Below are 19,804 nucleotides of genomic sequence, written 5' to 3' on the forward strand. Positions count from 1 at the left end.
CCTTTCTCTATAGACATCTTCCTACTTTTCTTGCGTAGCATTTAGGTAGCTTTGGAATCTCTACAGATATTTACTAGCATATTAACGTAAGTGGTTTGTATTCCTTGATTAAGTAATGCATCTAACACTGCTGATATCTCTACTGAATCAAATGCCTTATCGTAATCTAAGAAAGCCATATATACAGGCTGAATGTACTCTGCGAATTTTTCGGTTACCTGATTGATGACATGGATGCGTTTCCATTGTAGAGTGTCCTTTCCTTAAACCTGATGTTCCCTTGGTTGACTAAAGTCCAGCGTTGCCCTTATTCTATTGGAGATTATTTTGACGAATATTTTATATAATACTGGGAGTAAGCTAATGGGCCTATACATTTTCAATTAAAGTCTTCCTATTTGTGCATTAGCATAACGTTTGCATTTTTCTAGTTTTCTGGGACCCTTGCAGTCCATACACACTCCATACAGAGACTCGCCAGTTTTCTAAGCATTAGGTCTCCTCCTTCTGTGATTAAACCGACTGTTATTCCATATTCTTCTATTGCTCTTCCCCGAATCATGTCTTGCAAGGCCCTTCTGACCTCATCCATAGTTATAGGAGGATCTTCTGTATCCTGTTCATTACTGTTTTGAATGGAGTTATCCTGAGTCCTCTGGATACTGTACAGGTGCAGAATCAAGGTAGCTGCGGAATCTCCGTGGATATTTGCCATGATATTGATTTAAGTCATCTGTACTTCTTGATCAGGTAATGTCTGTATGATTATTGGTATCTCTACTGAAAGAAATGCATTTTCGTAATGTATGAAAGCCATAAATAGAGGCTGATTGTACTCTGCGCATTTCTCAAATACCTGATTTATGAGGCATTACGCAATAAAGGAGCACCGACCGCTTACGTAAATTGTGAAAACAAGACAGGTGTAATTGTATATATCAATGTTAGACAATCGTAGGCACACTGTGCGCTTTGACATGGGACATATATGGCCCACTACACTTCGAATTATTGTATGGTGAAAAGCTGGACATGTGTGTAACATAATCAGAAAAAAAAAATATGTTAATATTTACTATAATAAGGAAAACAGTTTGAATCAAACAAAGCCAGAATAAAAACGCAAATATACTTTCTACTAAGCGAAAATAAGATTTAACTTGCAGCCAAGCGATTGATGCGAGAAAAATACTAATCGTCAGGACATCTGAGGTCTTGTTTTACATAGAACACAAATAAGCAGCAAATGCAATAAATTTGCACAAATCTTTAACCTCTTTATGAAGCTGCGATAAATAATATGTCGATAAACTTATCCAAAAATGATACTGAGATCCTACTTTCTAGAACACGTACAATTAACGCGTACCTGACATGTCTATCTAGATTACATGCTGCGCTGCTGCAGCCATGTCCATCGGGTATTGTGTGAACATTGTTGTGGGTCATGGCTTCACCACTGCAAATAAAATTATGCGTTAACTTAGAGCTGTGGCACAATAACACTGCCATGTTGCGAACACAACCAAGGAACACTTGTCGGTTATCACTTAAAGACAAGTAACACAGCGAAGAAACCAAACTACCCAGAACGCAATACTTTTGCACTGGTTACCAAAAGAGATAATGGGGCAGCACGAGCTCACAGTGATCTTAAGAAGTATAAAAAGGACATCAGTGTTTTGTGCTCAGCGTGGAAATCAGAACCTTTTCTAGAGCATGCATCACCTCCTTTATTTATTTAAGCAATCGATTCTTGGTAAAATGGCACACGGCGCTCACGCTGTGTTATATTGTTTTCTCCATTTTTGTCTCTTACACTGCCACCCAACCATGAATCTAAATTCCTTCCACTAAAGGTCAAGGGATCAATTCCGAACCCAGGGTCCAGGATCAAAGTGCCTTAATTAACTATACCTTAATTACCAGCACCTTAATCAACATTCGTTACAATACGACCGAAGGTCGGGGGTTCGAATCGGAGCAATTGCCATGGGTCTGAGTGTCGTAATGACCTGTCTTCCTAACTGCACCTTAATTCATATCACCTTCATTAACACCAACAGTCGTGGTTTTGACTCCCAACCAACGTCATGGGCCTGAGTGCCTTACTTAGCTACATATTATAACCGTGTCTTTATGTCAACTTCATTACCAACAAAGGTCGTGGGTTCAGCTCCCATCCAGGGCATCGTTTCGAGTGGCTAAATTGCCTATGTCGTTATTAATTTGTGCCTTATTACCATTGTATTCATTACACACACAGGTCGTGGGTTCGCGAGCCCTCATTTGTATGAACTCTATTATTGTGTCTTAAATGAGGTCGTCTTCATTAGCAGAAAATGTCCTGGGTCGGACCCCATCGAACCTTATTGGTTCGAGTGCGTTAATTTGCTATATAATCATTACCCGCGCAATAAGTAACATCGCATTCATTAACACAGAAGGTCGTGGGTTCGAATGCCCTAATTTATTAAATCTTAATACATGTGGCCTAATTAACATCGCACTGATGAACAGCAGAGATCGTGGGTTTCCAGTGCTTTATTACCACTATATTCATTACCTGTGCCTTAATTAGAACCAAAGGTGGTGGATTCGCCGCCTTCGTGAACACCATAGGCAGCGGGCTTGACCCCCATGAAATGTCGTGGGTTTTTACATCGTGCGCTCACGCGGACACCGGCGGATTTTCCGCTTCATAAGCCATTTAATGCTATCGCAATAGAAAGAATTTTTAACGACTCGGCATCGTACACATTATTATAAGAATATTTTGACATTAGCAATAACACAAAATAGCTGTCTACTCCTCTCGTCACTGATAAGGTGCATTGCCATTTGAGTCTGCGAAGTACTTCTCATGGCAAACAATATTAGACGATGCATTTCTTATGAATGTCTGATGTCAAATTAGGAACACATAACGTTCTCTAGTCAAAGTGCCTGTCTATCGAAGCTATACACCTCTTCATTGGAATTGCACGATAGAGCTTACCGCGAGCCTCACCTTAATACTGGTTTGTGCGTATCGGCGTAAGGCTGCTGGAATGTATTACCATGGCTTGCTGGGAAAAGCATTGGCAAAGTTTTGGCTCATTCTGCGAAAAACCTTACGTGACGACCGCTCATGCAAGCTCTCCAGGGGAACCACTGCGTGGCTCTGAGTGCAGCAAGAACTGCTGCATGCGGAAAGTTCTCTACGTTAGGGAAATCTGTGATATGCATTGTTAGCGGTTAGCCATTGTTAGTGTATTGGGCTTATTGGTTTCGAATGAAGGAATAGAAGTGCTGTCTGAATTGTGAGGTGAATTGCAAACTTCTTTCATCATCTGATCGCTTGGAATTGGAACTCAAAGCTCCTGTTCAGTCAAACCAATGAACGCGATACATTTGAGCTCCAGTCATGATGGAACATTTTGGTGAGTCACATGCATTACTGTCACGCATTTCAAGTGTAATATGCTAAGCCTACGATAGCCCGCTTTGTGAAGCTGGTGACGTGCCTCAACGCAGCCATCGCCATATCTCGTTACCCACCATAACACATATAAGCTTTGTGTGCTGACATTACCTCTTTGCCATGGAAGGGTAAATCTGCAAATGGATCTTATAAAAGAAACGTAACCGCTATTTGCGTATATACTATTTCCGTAAAACAGGTCTGCACCTAATAGAAGTAAGGCCAAACAACACTGACCAAAAAACATTTATGGCTTCTCCTTGGGGTTTCTAGTGTTCTAATGACGATTTTCTGCAGTGGTGAACCCTTTTACTGAGACACACTAAGTGTACTCTTCGCCGAGCACGATATTAGTTCAGTCACTCTAGCTGTAAGCCCACGCCTGTGATTAGGCAAAAAGTTTTCACTACAAAGTCGGCTCGTACTAAATGTTTGCAGTTGACACAAAGTACACGTGATTCTCAGTTTGCGTCAACAATAGCACTTTGAAATAATGTTACGTAAGCACTCAGCCAATATAGACATTGGCTGGCCGTTCCCCGCGTCCTATTTTTTGCAGAAGAAACAAAGATCAATCGTCCATGACATTACTCAATTTATTTCTTTAATGGGAGCACCTCGTTGCGGTTTATTAGAAGAAGAGAGGTCCTCCCATTATAATCGATTTCCAATCACAGCAGCCTGCAGAATCGGCAGTCAGCACCGCTTTCTCTCCTCTATTTCAGACGACTGCACCACGCTTATTGCACTTTTCTCTCAGTGGCGCTCGGGTGTATGTTTCGATTATACTGAAGCCAGTCTATAAAGGGGAATGTGCCCGAAAAACCGGATGCTCTAAAGGAATAGATGACATTGATTCCAACGGTACTACAATGCGGCCGGCACAACGTCTGGTAACACAAGGTGGCATCGGTGGTACTGCTATGCAGTGGTAACTGCGGTGAGGTAGCCATATTCGTACCGTTTGGTCGTGGCAGCCAGTTTGTTCAGCCAATGCCTCTAGACCGAGTCTCAGACGCTGTCGTCTGAGATGCTGTATCAATTATGAGGTTCACGCACCCCATCTTCATATACGGCCTCACCAGCGAAGACTGTATTTCAACATCCTGAACTAGAGGATTTATCATGCTCACATTTGTATTTATTACTTGTGTGCCCGCTCGATTCCAGAGTCTATGGCTTCGCTTTGTTTCAGACATTTTGGCGACGCTTTTCCAGCGGTGGTAGTGGGAGATCTTCGCTGACGCTTGGTTCATTCACTACTTTCAATAATTTCCTTTCGGTACGCGTGCTTCCTTTCGCGCCTCTGGTATCGAACGAAGAGTTATAATTGTGATAATGTTACGTAAGAAGACGCAGATGAAAAGCTATATACAAATATATTTATAACGTGATATGTCGCACTTGGCCAAGAGGCAACAGCCTGCGCTAGCCCCTAATCGTCGTCGTCGCCTTCTTACTGCTCGCCTCTTCGTCAATGGAAATACTATTTCGTAGCACTACCCCCGGCGGCAAAGTCGCCGTCCTGGAGCTACTAAAGACCGGACTCGGAAGCAGTCTCGTAGGCCTTGAGCCTATTGACGTGCACGACATCACTAGTTGCCAGAGTAGATGACGAGGTTGAGCTCACAGGAGCAATTTCGTACGTCACAGGCGTCAACGGGCGTCGCATGCGGTAGGGCCGTGTGTATCGCGAAAGAAGCTTTTCTAAAAGTCCGACGTAGCGAGAGTGCGACCACAGGAGCACGAGCGCACCCGGCGAAAACTGTACGTCACGGTGGCGGGCGTTCTACTGACGCTGCTGAGTAATTTGCGAGTCCGTAAGTCGAGCACGGGCAAGCTGGGGTGCATGGTCTGCGAGGGCGATGGCGTCGCGCGCATACTCGCTTGTTGAGATCGCAGCAGTGCGGTGTCAAGAGGCAAGGTCGATTCGCGACCGTAGAGTAAATAAAATTAAGAAAATCCGGCGGTGTCGTGCCGGGAAGAATTATAAGCAAATGTGACGTAAGGAAGGGCACTGACCCAGTCATGGTGGTCCTTCGAAACGTACTTGGACAGCATATCGGTAAAAGTAGGCTTTAACCGCCTTGTCAGGCCATTGGTTTGAGGATGGTATGAGGTAGTCAGCTTGTGTTGAGTGGAGCAGGAACGCACAATCTCGGCGATAACTTTCGAGAGGAAGTTACAACCACAGTCAATCAGCAGCTGTCGCGGCGCACCATGAAGTAAGATAATGTAATGCAAGAGAAAGTCCGCGACGTCAGTGGCGCAACTGGTAGGGAGAGCCCGTGTGATAGCGTGTCGGGTGGCGTAATCAGTTGCGACGGCTACTTATTTGTTCCCACAGGATGACGTGGGAAAGGGACCGAGGAAGTGTAATCCAACACGAAAGAACGGTTCCACAGGGACGGTGATCGGCTGGAGATGACTGGCAGGTAGCACCTGAGGTGTTTTCGGACGCTGGCAGGTATCATAGGCAGCAACATAGCGTCGGAAGGAGGGAGCGAGACCAGGCCAATAGAAGCGGCTGCGGTCGCGGTCGTACGTGCGGGTTACCGCAAGATGCCCTGCAGTGGGTGCGTCATTCATCTCAAAGAGCACAGTCTGCCGTAGATGTTTTAGCATGACAAGAAGGTCAGATCCGTCAGGGAGGAAGCTCCTTCGGTACAGAATGCCACCCTGGAGGACATATCGGCGAACGGATGTGTCGGTAGGTGTAGAGCGCGGACGCTCGATGAATGCTCGCAGCGATAGGTTTCGGTTACTGCTCATCGGCGATGTTAGCGTAGACAGACCCAGAGAAAATGCCTTTGGCAGTACAACTGTCGGCGTCGTCAGGCTCATCTACCGGGTAACGAGATAGGGCAGTCAGCGTCCATGTGTAGTTGGCCAGATTTGTAGGTGGCAGTATAAGAATATTCTTGGATGTGTAAGGCCCAGCGACCAAGTTTTCCTGTAGGATCTTTCAGTGAGCATAACCAGCAAAGCGCGTGATGGTCTGCGGCAACGGAAAAGGGTCGGCCATATAAGTATGGGCGGAACTTCGCAACCTCCCAAACTAGGGCCAGGCACTAGCGCTCAGTGATGGAATAGTTGTGCTCGGAGGGTGAGAGGAGCGTGCTGGCGTAAGCGATGACACGTTCGTTGCCGTGCTGGCGCTTTGTCAGTACCGCGCCAATTCCGTAACCGCTGACATCAGTACGGACATCGGTAGGCGCTGAATGATTGAAATGGGCCAGAACGGGAGGGGTTGTGAGAAGGTCAATTAGATGCAAGAATACAGAGGCCTCGTTGTCGCCCCACTAAAAGGGGTGTTAGTGGTCGTGCTATGGCAGCGCAATTTTTCACGAAACGGCGGAAGTGCGAACAAAGGCCGATGAAGCTGCGCATATCCTTGAGATACATCGGGACGGGGAAGTGCGTAACAGCATGTATCTTGCCTGGTTCCGGTTGCACTCCGTTCGCGTCAACAAGATGCCCAAGGACGGTAATCTGGCGACGGCCGAATTGGCACCTCGATGCGTTCAGTTGCAGACCGGCACGACGAAAAACGTCCAGAACTGCTGAGAGGCGCTCGAGGTGCGTAGCGAACGTTGGGGAGAATACCATGACGTCGTCCAAGTAGCACAGGCACGTGGACCATTTGAAACCGTGAAGAAGGGAGTCCATCATGCGTTCAAAAGTGGCAGGAGTGTTCCATAGACCGAACGGCATCACTTTGAATTGATAAAGACCGTCGGGTGTTACAAAAGCAGTCTTCTCGCGGTCGAGATCGTCCACGGCAATCTGCCAGTAGCCGGAGCGGAGGTCAGTAGAGGAGAAGTAGCGAGCACCGTGGAGGCAGTCGAGGGCGTCATCTATCCGAGGTAGGGGATACACGTCCTTTTTGGTAACCCTGTTAAGGTGCCGATAATCCACGCAAAAGCGCCATGCGCCATCCTTCTTTTTCACCAGCACAACAGGTGAACGTCCATGGACTACATGACGGTTCGATAATGTTCTTGGCGAGCAGTTTGCGAACTTCGGCGTGAATAACATGACGCTCAGCTGGTGATACTCGATACGGGCGGCGATGAATAGAAGGGGCAACGCCGGCATTAATGCGATGTTTGACAGCTGTTGTTTGGGCCAGAGGACGATCGTTCAAATCAAAAATATCTTGGTAGGAAAACAGACCGTGGTAGAGCTCATGGACGTGCTCGGACGGCATGTCAGGCGCAATCATTTTCTGTGAGTCCGCGATGGTACAATTTGCCGACTGCGATGGTACAGGATGATCGGCTGAATTTTCATCTACTGCAATAAATGCTATTGAGTGATCCTCAAATGAGCAAAGCTGGGCCAGAGACATCCCGCGTGGCAACACTTGGTGTCGTCAAGCCAAAATTTACCATTGACAGGCAGACACAATTCGCCGTAATAGATAAAACGGTATGAGGTACTATGATCCCGTGTGTAAGTAGGACGTCTTTCATAGGAACCGCGATGTAGTAACCATCGGGAACTGGTGCGATGACACTAAGTCAACGTAAGTCAGTGCCGAAGGTGGCAAGCGAACGAAGTCGACGGGACTGAGGTGACTGGGGTGGGCTTCAGCGGGATCCAGAACAGGCAGGTCAAGGCGCAGAGTACTGGCGGAAAAATTGATGAGAGCAGAATGTGCGGAGAGGAAGTCTAAGCCGAGGATGACGTCGTGGGGACAGTGGGCGATGACTGTGAATAGCACGATTGTGGAGCGATGGGCGAAGGCGACACGGGCTGCACACATGCCAATTACGGGGGCTGTTCCGCCATCGGCGACACGGGCAACAGACGTCATGGAGGGAGTAATTATTTTGTCTACGTGGTTAGGAAGGTCAGCGCTCATTACCGACTAATGCGCCCCAGTGCCTATAAGAGCAGATGCAGAAACACCGTCGACTTGCACGTCAAGAATGTTCAGATGAGTGGGCAACGTCATTAGAGGATTTGCGGCGTAGGGAGCAATGCAGCGTCACCTCCAGGCGCAGCATCATCTAGTTTTCCGGCTGGGTGCCGCGTCCGAAGGGAGTCGGCGAAAAGGAACGACGGGGTTGGGGAGAGCGAGATTGTCGTCGTTAGGCCAAGGTGAACGAGAATAGGGGCGGTTCGGCGTAGGAGAATCAGTGGTGGCATTATCGAAGCGTGCGGCATAGGGACGAGAAGGGCCACCTGAGGGGCAAGAGTAGGCAGTATAACCAGACCGGGTCGCGGAAGGCCAGCGACTGCGGCAGTGCCGAGAAATGAGCCCGATTTGACGGCAGTGAAAACAAATGCGCTTGTCAGCAGCAGTGCGCCATTAGATGGGTTGTGGAAACGTGGTGGGTAAGAAGATGCGGGACGCGGCGGGATCAAATAAGCCGGGTGGGTATCAGGGCGATGGGCCGAGCAGATGGTGTGAAGAGCCATGTTTTCGAACTCATGGCGGACAACTAGCTAGATCAGGGAAGCCGTGACTGCAGGTGCGTTGGTGGGGCTGCAGTCGAAGGCAACCGGGTAGGCGGCCTCAATCTCACACCGGGCAATCCTTGGAATATCGCCAGTTTCGTTTTGAAGAGGAGCGCCGCCAGAGGGATAACACGGTGGGGTGTTGGGCAAACGGCAAACTGCTGGTCCATACGTTGGCTTTTAGCGAGTTCCAGGCGGCGGCTCTCTTCTATAACTGCATCCACCGTTTCGACGTTGTTGATCACGAGCAAGTTGAAGGCGTCATCGGCAATGCCTTTGAGGATGTGGGATACCTTGTCTGACTCAGTCAATTGTGGGTCAACTTTGCGGCACAGAGCCAAGACGTCCTGAATGTACGTGACATAGGGCTCTGTTGAAATCTGCACATGGCCGGAAAGCGCCTTCTGCGTGGCCAGTTGGTGACCGTAGAGATTGCCGAAGAAGTCTTGGAGCTTTTGCTTGAGCGAATCCCAACTGGTGAGCTCATCTTAGTGCATCCGAAACCAAACTCGAGGTGTGCCACCGAGGTAAAAGACTACGTTGGCGAGCATGATAGTAGGGTCCCACGGGTTATTGCGGCTCACGTGTTCATACAGGCTGATCCAGTCCTCGACGTCTTCCCCGCCTTTTCCTGAGAATACACCAGGATCACGAGGAGCAGGCAGAGTGATGTAGGTCGGCGAAGTGTCAGCAGGTGTCGGAGGCGGCTGAGTCGAGTTGTCATCGCCGGGAGCCATGAAGGAAGTCTCGACGTACAGTCCACTGCGAAGCTCCGTGACGAGGTACAGGGAACGTCCACCTCCACGAGATATGTTACGTAAGAAGACGCCGATAAAAAGCTGTATACAAGCATATTTACAACGTAACATGCCGCAGTGGCCAAGAGGCAACAGCTTGTGCTAGCCTGTAATCATCGTCGTCATCTTCTTACTGCTCACCTCTTCGTCATTGGAAATACTATTACGTAGCAATATTGAAACAAATTACTGATACTCGAGTGGAGAGTGTTTGTGCATGCTAATTGAATTACAGAAATATTAAATAGATAGAAATGAAAGTGGATGAAAAGACTGGCTGCATGTGGGTTACGAAGCCATGTGACCCAGTGCTGTGGCTCGTACGCTCGTATACAACAGCGCAGTTGGTTTGTGTCTCAAGTCCTGCCTTTTTTCACTCCTTTAGGTTTCTGTGAATTTATTATTTCTTTAGATCAATATATAATTACAACTATTCGCCCTATGTTGTTCTTGGTGTCTCTGTTTTTCGGCTTCTTATGATATCTTTAGTGAAAATCGGGCCCCTCGGTTTCCTTTCTTGTCGTTCATGACACTCGAGGGGTATTCGTGACTTCACGGAGTGATTAGCATGATCACCGTCATGCTGTCCTGGCATCAACCGAACATGCACTACACACGTGGCGATGCATGGCAGGTCTTCAGAAAGGTGCCCTGTGTCTGGATGTGAAAACAAAGAAGCTTAGTGCAACGACAGTCGAGATCCGCTTTATCAGCACTACGAAATTCATGGCAGAGTTCTGGCTCCCGCTGCTAGCATGGGCATTGGTAGCATACTTATTAGCAACCATGCTGAGGAACTCTGTGAGTACCGAAATGTCCTGAACTATGTGACCACCACATTAGCCTGAACGGAGCGGATAGTAAACGCGAAAAGACACTTATTCGTCGTTATGCTTCTACTGCACAGCCGTGATCTCACAGATTAGTTTATTTACAACTACGAGCGGTGATGGCTATCCTACTGTGGTATTCTGTACGCCACCGAGATATACTTAGCGTCAAACAGCATCCGACACGTCTTATTGCGCCTGCGCCTTCGACAGGTCAGGGGTCTGCCAAAACTACAGCGGCGAAATTTGTTCCTTAGAAGTTCTTTTCTTGACTAGCTTGACTGTGCACCATTGCAGGAGCGTCACGTGGAGCTAAGGTGCCTCTTATGTACATGCTACTCAATTTCATCTCGGTATTCTCACTGTTCCTTGGCCAAAGAGACAAAACAAACTACGCGTGAAGAGCTACACAATCAGTATTGTTAACACGCCGTGAATGGTCTCGGAGTGTATACACGGGAGGTATTTGACGACAAAGCCGGAATGTTGCCCGGCATGAGCCGGCGTACTGCCGAATATTCCAAGACACAGCTCATCCACTTCCAACAGATACTTTTGCATCGTAGGTCATAGGGTCTAAAAATGGCTTTGTGTGAGAATGGCTTGGGAACTTTAAAGTAGGCGGTGTGTTTTCATCACTTTCGCACAGATGTTACGTCGGAATTAAGGAAATTCGTTCCGTCTATGTATCCTTCTTGAAATATCAATATGATTTCGAGAACACTTTCATAAAAAATAATAATAACCTCATATGCATTGTAGATTGGGCCCAGCTCTGACTCCGCGACCCGGCGCCCACGTCATTTTGAACGTCATCGTTTCTGGGCGCTGCCCTCAAAGACTGTCACTTTTGCAGTGCATTGACATGTAAAAGGTCATTATTTTCATGTTTTCCAGACATCATGAGCTGTCAATTCAACGCACGTCAGTTCCTTCTAATCGAATACTTTCGGTAACTAGTCGGTAAAATAACATCTTCCTCGAGTACTGAAACACGTATCTGCCAATAAAAGGAAAAAACTCAGAAATTGTGGCAACGGCACTGAGGACAAGCGCTCGCTCCGTCGTACATGCACATTCTTTTCCCGTTGTCCTTTTACCAGCCATTTGCCTCCCTTAACGAAATAGCAAAGAAAGCCAGTATCATCTAGTTTCTACCTGATATATGAATAAAAAAGAACTGATGAATTGTTAAAAGAACAATCCGGCTATTATAGTTTGCCGGAGCAAACTATAATAGCAGCAGCACACAATACTGAAATGACATCCCAGACAGCCTCAGCCCGCATCATTGTTGATCAGCCGCGGACGCCCGAGCCTTTTCACGGTGACACCTTGGAAGACGCCGAGGACTGGTTGGAAGGCTTCGAGAGCGTCGCGGACTACAATGGATGGGACGAACACCGGAACATCCGCAACCTTTACTTCACATTGCAAGACAGTGCGCGAACGGAGTTTGAAAACAATGAAGCTGTCCTGCGGTCGTGGGATGAGTTCCGACGGGAGCTGTTGGCCACGTATCCTTGCACAGACCACCGAGAAAGAGCTGAAGCCGCTTTGCAAGCAAGAAGCCAACGAAATAACGAAAGCGTGGCAATGTATCTCGAAGATATGTGCCGCTTATTCCGTCGGGCGAATCCGAGCATGAGCGAGGACAAGAAGTTTCTGCACCTGATGCTTGGTGTGAAGGAGGAGTTTTTTGTCGGTTTGGTTCGCAGCCCTCCACGCAACGTCGACGACTTCCACTCCGACGCGGCAACTATGTAAAGGACACTTCAACAGCGAGCGAGACTCTACAACCCCGATATGAACGTCGCCTCTATGGATTCAATGTCGGCAATATCAGCGTACCGAGTGGAGGTCCTACGAGAACTCTTAAAAGCGGTGGTTCGAGAAGAGCTCCAGAGGCAACAGCTGTAAAACGGCCCCACAGCGGTATCATCGTTAGCAGAAGTGGTTCGCGAAGAAGTAAGAAAAGCAGTCCGCGAACAGCCCCCGCCAGTACAGCCGGAAGCGTCATCACTGGTACGGCCGACAGTATCGTACGCCGAGGTGTTCAGAGGATCCCCAGGACGTACTTTCGTCGCGGCAACTACGCATGTACCCGAACCTTGTTTCTTGCCGTCTCCGCCGGAGACAAGATTCCGAAAGGCTGGCATATGGCGCACTCCTGATTGAATCCCGCTGTGCTAGTACTGCGGCGAAGCTGGCCAACTTAACAGGATGTGGGAATATCGCATAGCAGGAATTTGGGGGTTTTGCGGAAATGCTCCTTGCCCAAGAAACGGTGAACGCCCTTTTAAAATCCAGGAGAATTTCTCAACGCGCCAATGCCCGCAGATTTAACACCAACATCAACCTCGGTCAACAATGCCGCTCAGGTATTCATCACCGAGCCCGCGTCCAACCTCAAGCTCCCCAAGGCAACGCCCCCAAAGCCCACGTCGCGAAAACTAATACTGGCGACCTATGGAATTAAGGTCGCTGTCGACGGAAGAACAGAGCCTCCAGCGCTAATCCTGAAATATAACCAGCGACGCGATAGCAGTTGTGGAAAGAGTGACTTTGCTTCCGATTTATTGCTGTTCATAGAGGGCTGCGAAATTACTACTTTAGTAGACACAGGCGCAGATCATTCCGTTATCAGTACAGTACTTGCCGGAAGACTGAAAAATGTGCTTAAACCTTGGAGAGGACCGCAAATTCAAACCACCGGAGGACACCTTATAAACGCGGTGGGCAGGTGCACTAGTAGAATTCGAATACGTGGCTGCACATAAGTCGCCAGTCTCATTGTCCTGTCAGAATGCTCAAGGAACTTAACTATTGCAATGGACTTTTTGCAGACGAACGGTGCAGCAATCAACTTGCAGGAATGCTGTGTATCGTTCTCAACGAAGCACGGCATCGCGACGTTCTAGTGTGAAGAACAATTTGATGCGCTTCAGATTATAGACGACGTCACGGCACTCCCAAGATCCAGCATCACTGTCGCCGTAAGAAGCACCGTATTCAGTGACTATGAAGGAATAGCAGACAGTAACACTGGGCTCTTGAAAAGGGGACCTGTATGGCAAGGGGTCACGTTCGGCTGCGTGACGGGTGTTCGAACGTCTTCCTGACTAATTTCGGAAATGAAGTCCAACATGTTGCGAAGGTAACCGTAATTGCCCACCTTAACAATTATGAACAGATGACGGATTTGAGCCCTTCCAATGCTGCACTACAGGATTCTGACATCGTAGACTCCATACTCGCATCCGGCAACATCGAAGCAGCACTATCCCCGAGCCAGAAGCAGCAATGGAGAACCTTGTACGGGAATTCGCCTCGTGTTTCTCAACGACGTAGATTGTCCAGAGAACATCCATCGCCAAACAAAGTATCATTATCGACGAAGCTGTGAGGCCTATTTGCCAGCATCCCTACTGAGTGTCACCAAAGGAGAGAGAGAGAGAGAGAGAGAGAGATCATCAGCAAACAAGTCAAAGAAATGCTTAGAGACGACGTAATTCAACAATCGACCAGCGCGTGGGCTTCGCCAGCGATGCTGGTAAAGAAAAAGGATCAGACCTTGCGTTTCTGCGTTGATTTTCGGAAGCTAAACGTCGTCGCAAAGCGGGATGTCTATCCACTTCCGAGGATCGATGACACCCTCGATAGACTAGGGGATGCGAAATTCTTTTCCTCTCTCGACCTCAAAAACGGATACTGGCAAATAGAAGTGGATGAACGAGATTGTGAGAACACAACATTCGTCACACCAGACGGACTATACGAATTCAAGGTTCTTCCGTTTTGCCTCTGTACCGCACCAGCCACCTTTCAACGGATGATAGACACTGTGCCCTCCAGGTTAAAGAGGCGTTCCTGTCTGGTTTATGTTGATGATGTCGTGATTTTTTCTGCCACTTTTGCTCAGCATGTGGAACGACTAAGGACTCTGCTCAAAGCTATTAGTTCAACAGGGCTGACGATAAAGCCACAATATGTCAACTTGGCTTCCATAAGCTTCTTTTCCTCGCCCATGTGATTAGCTCCGAAGTCATCCGTCCTAACCCTGAGAAGACCGCATCAATAGAAAAGTTTCCTAGACGGACCGATAAAACGCCGTTAGGCATTTCCTACGACTTTGTGTCTACTACAGGCGTTTCATCAAAAATTTTTCGAACATTGCCGAGCCGCTAACGCGATTACCGAAAAAAAGATATGCCTTTCGTCTGGCTAAGTGAACCAGAAGATGAAGTCAATGAGCTACGACGGCGACTTCAAAAGCACACGGTCCTTGCGCACTTTGATGAGGAAGCGGAAACAGACATCCAAACAGACGCCAGCAATTTAGGTCTTGGTGCCGTCCTCATTCAACAGAAAAAAGGGTAGGAATTAGCGATTGCATATGCTAGCCACACTCTTTCGGGGGCTGAAACCAACTATTCACCCAGAGAAAAAGAATGCCTGGCAGTAATATGGACCATAGAAAAATTCCGACCATACTTATACGGTAAACCGTTCCGAGCAATCAGCGAACATCACTCATTGTGCTGGCTTGCAAACCTGAAATATTTTTCTCGACGACTTGCTAGATAGAGTCTGAGGCTGCAGGAGTACGACATAATGGTCGTGTACAAATCAGGTCGCAAGCGCAGTGACGCTTATCTTTCAGCACGTGCGCCGGTAGGATATGCTCCTGTGAAAGATGGACACGACTTTCCGTTTCTTGGAGCCGTGGCCACATCGCAGATGGCCAAACACCAACAGTCTGACGCCGAGTTGCTCCTACTCATCAGGCACCTCCAGGGACACCCCGTCCATGTTCCGCGAGTTTTCTGCCGAGGATTGTCATCGTATGTGATGAGAAATGGCGTGCTGTACAAAGAATTTTTGAGCAGAACACAGAGAAATTTCTACTCGTCGTTCCTTCAGCTTTGCGATCCGAAATCTTGGAAGCCTGTCACGATGATCCATCAGCAGGGCACCTCGGAGTGAGCAGAACATTCGCCCGAATTCATGCTAAGTACTACTGGCCATGGAATTGTATTCACTACAGCATTATGTACGAGCATGTCGGGATTGCCAACGACGCAAAACGCCTCCATTAAAACCCGCACGCCTCCTTCAACCGAGAAAACCCCCAAAAGCCCCGCTCGAACAAGTGGGAATGGATTTGCTCTTTCCATTTCCGACATCATCATCAGGGAAACCATGGGTTGTAGTAGCGACGCATTACCTAACCCGATATGCCGAGACACCCTCTCTAATCAGTTCAATGGCCTTTGAAGTGGCTGAATTCTTTGTCACCGAGATAGTCTTACGACACAATGCCCCTGCAATTATTATCGCGGACCGAGAAACCTCGTTCACCGCCGACTTAACGCAATCTATTATCAATCTGACTCATACGACCCACAGGAAAACAACTGCCTATCACCCTCAAACAAATGGGCTAACCGAGCGATTCAACAGGACGCTGACTGATATGTTATCAATTTACGTAGACTTAGAGTACCGTACATGGGTCAAGATACTACCCTATGGAACATTCGCCTACAATACGACATTGCAAGAGACCACTCAAGTACCACTATCGATGAAAAACATTAATAAAGGTCCTGAGGTACAGGAGTCAGCGCGCTGTGGCCCGCTCCCACGTTGGGACAGTCACATCATGCCCGACCGCCGCATCGTCGGCCCTCTGGACAACCCATAGTTGCGCCCCTGCATCGGGGCTCTTGATAGCGGAGATCCACTTGTCCTAATTGACTTGTTCTGTGCCTCGTAACGAGGGTCAACGCCAGAGCATATTGTCTAGGCTAGCGATGCCAGTGCAGTGCCTGCAAGAACTAGTGGCATAGCTGTCGGGATAAAGCTTGTGGAATAAAGCCGGGTTGGTATACGAGCCCGTTTGCAATTATCTTAGGGTCAATGCCTGCGTTCTATTTAGCTTCTTTTGTGGAGGGGGAAATGCTCTCCTGTCGAGATAAAAATGCTGCGCAATTTCATTGTATGTGGTCGGTTGATCTCAGTTCTCCATCTCTGCGGGCCGGCGTTGGAGTTCTCCATGGTCGCGGAAAGCGAGACCCTACGCCTTGGAGGGGGCCAGCTCGTTGAGGTTTGTGGGGCCTCCTATGATGGATCCCATTTTTTTTATTTACTCTCACACCCACAGCGCCATTTAGGCATTACAGTGTGGGGGGGGGGGGTTACATACATCAATGTAAACCGCTTATGGCATCGAATAAACAGCATTAAACTATACAATACAATGAAAGAGAAAAAGAAAAAAAACGCAAAAGTGACACCGCAAAAATGGTACATCAGGATATCAATGTACAGCACGCAGGAAACGGCATCATACAATTAAGTAATAAAGCACTATGTAATGATAGCACTCTCTGGAATTATTGTATACTGTAAAATAAAGGAGAAAATTTCAAAGAGCATTTGCAAAATGTTCACTATGAGGTATACTAACTACCGCAGCAGGCAGTCGATTCCATTCTAAAATGGTTTTGGGGAAAAATTTGCTTTTGAAAAGCTTTGTTCTACAAGTGTATTCCCTAACTTTGGCCTCGTGATCTGTTCGTCTGAATATATAATGTGGCTGAAGAATATCCTTATCAAGGTCTATTCCAGTGTGGCAATAAAATATATTGTGAAAAAGTTTCAAGCGTAATGCCTGCCTTCTGTTTTCTAAGGTGTCCTATTTTAATGTTTGTATTGCGCTAGGAATACTAAGGTTTCTGTCATAATTGCCGATTACGTACCGCGCTGCTATATTCTTAACTCTCTCAAGTTTATCTCGGTCGGTACGGTTAGGAGGGTCCCGTACGGTACATCCATATTCTAAAATGGGTCTAACATAGCTTTTGTACAGAAGATAACGAGCGTGCTAGGGAAAGACTTTTGTATTGCGCCGTAGAAATCCTAACACTTTGCGTGCCTTTGCTGTAATGAAATCAACGTGCCTGTGCCAACGTATGGACGGTGTGAGGAATACACCCAAGTACTAGTACTCGGAAACAATATGCGATGGGGAACCGGATAGATAATATACGGCTTCCGGCATACACTTTTTAGTAAAGCGCATCTGGACAGTTTTCTGTGTGTTTATTTGCATATGTGACTCTCTGCACCAGTTTTATAGTTCAACTAAATCATTTTGCAAAATACCAGTATCGGCAATGCTTGTAATTTCCCTATATATTATCAGATCATCAGCAAACAATCTTACGGAAGAAATAATAGTGTTGGGAAGGTTATTTATAAATATTAAGAAAAGTAATAGGCCGAATACCGAGCCCTGGCGACGCCAGACGTTACGCGGGCCGCACTAGATACTGCGCCATTTACCAATAGAAAGGTGTTCCTGAATCCATGCAATTACTTGTTCATTGATATTAAACCAACGTAGTTTACATACAAGCAATGTGTGATCCACCAGGTCGAAAGCTTTTCTAAAATCTACAAACACCGAGTCAACAGAAGAACGAGAATCCAGTGCACCACAAACTTCATGAACTAATTCTGTTAATTGAGTTGTACAGGAGAGCCCTTGCCTGAAGCCATGCTGTTTCTGATTCAGGAGGTTATGATTAGTAATGTGTGTCATTATGTTACTACACAAGACGTGCTCTAAAACTTTTGCAGACAATACTTGTTAGAGATACCGGTCTGTAATTGCCGACTAGTTCGCGAGGCCATGATTTATACACTGGCACAGCGCACGCCATTTTCCAATCGTGTGGTAGGACCCCGGTGTTCAATGACTTCGAGTACAATATCTTAAGAAGGGGAGGGGTGAACGACGCACCTAATTTGAGAAAAGCGCCCGTCAATCCACAAGGCCCCCCTGCTTTAATGGAATATATACGTTCAAGAAGAGACCGTGTTCCCCTTTCATCAATAATTATATCATCCATGTTTTCGATGACCTCATTAGCAGACGGATGCGGAATTGCTCTCGAGGCACTGGGTGAGCAAATGGAAGCAAAAAAACTTGTTGAAGCAGTTGGCTTTTTCTAAGCTATTTTCTATTTCCAGTCCGTCATGCTGAAGTGATGGAATACATACTTTGTCTTTTCTGTTATATTGAACAAGATTCCAGAATAGCTTTTTTGTAGTTTGAAATCGTGAAGGCAAAGCACCAAAGAATTCTTTTTTTGCCTGGTGAATTTTTGTTTGCAGCATTTTGGTTATGGTCGCAAGTTGATAGCAAGTTTCTGAAATGGAGTTTTTTTATATTTCCTGTACATCCTCTTTCTTTTACTAGTAAGGCGTCGCAGCTCACCATTAAACTATGGCTTAGATTTGGCACGCCGTTTGGTCTGCCCCCATGACGGCACATAGTTTTCTTGCATCTTAAGCATTTTTACTTCAAAAGGTACCCATAACTCATCAACGCCGATTGTTTCAGAAAGTATTTCGAATTTTGGGAGGAATTTTCATAATGCAAGTCCTATTTCAATTATGTTGGCTTGGCTGTAATTATACATCATTCGGGCCCCAGAGCTTTGCGTCTTTTCGTACGTCAACTTCATTTGACAAACCAAAGCTTTATGGTCGCTAACTTTCCTAATCCAATTTGGCTGATTAGTTAAAGGTAAATCTAAGACGTTATTTTGTCTCGTACCTTCTGTTACCACCTGGGTTAAGGCAAAACTGCTTAGTATCATGAACAATTCCTTTGCCACTGCAGATGTAGCCCTAGTATTAGAAGGGTGCTTATTCCAAGAAAGCTCTGGGATGTTAAAGTCCCGCCAATGACAAGGCAATGTGTATTGACTGTCTCTATCGTCTTTGAAAAATCAGACAAAACAGCAAGAGGGCTTCAAGGAGGCCTATAAATTGCAGATAATGATAATGTTTTCCCGTTTGGTAAAGGAGTCTTACACCATATATCCTCGCAATTTGCGCTGCAGATATCGAGAGCGGAACAAGAAAGCAATGTGTGAACAAGTATAAAGACCCCACCACCATCACGGTTTCTATCGTTCCTAAAGCATGTGTAGCCGTTTGGAAAGACTACATTGCTTGTTATTTCTTCATCTAGCCATGATTCCGTTCCAAGCACTACGGTTGGTTTGGTCATGCATAGAAGGTTGTGGAAATCCTCTACTTTGTTCTTGATACTACGGCAGTTGACAACAAGGAAAGTTACATCTGCTACGGAGCTGCGCATGCGTCTTGTCATTTGCACAACCTGGCCACTACCTTCATCATATGCATATGCTTGCCCGTTTAGAAACAGC

The sequence above is a fragment of the Dermacentor variabilis genome, chromosome 7 (genome assembly GCF_050947875.1).
Source record: "Dermacentor variabilis isolate Ectoservices chromosome 7, ASM5094787v1, whole genome shotgun sequence".
Lineage (NCBI taxonomy): Eukaryota > Metazoa > Arthropoda > Arachnida > Ixodida > Ixodidae > Dermacentor > Dermacentor variabilis.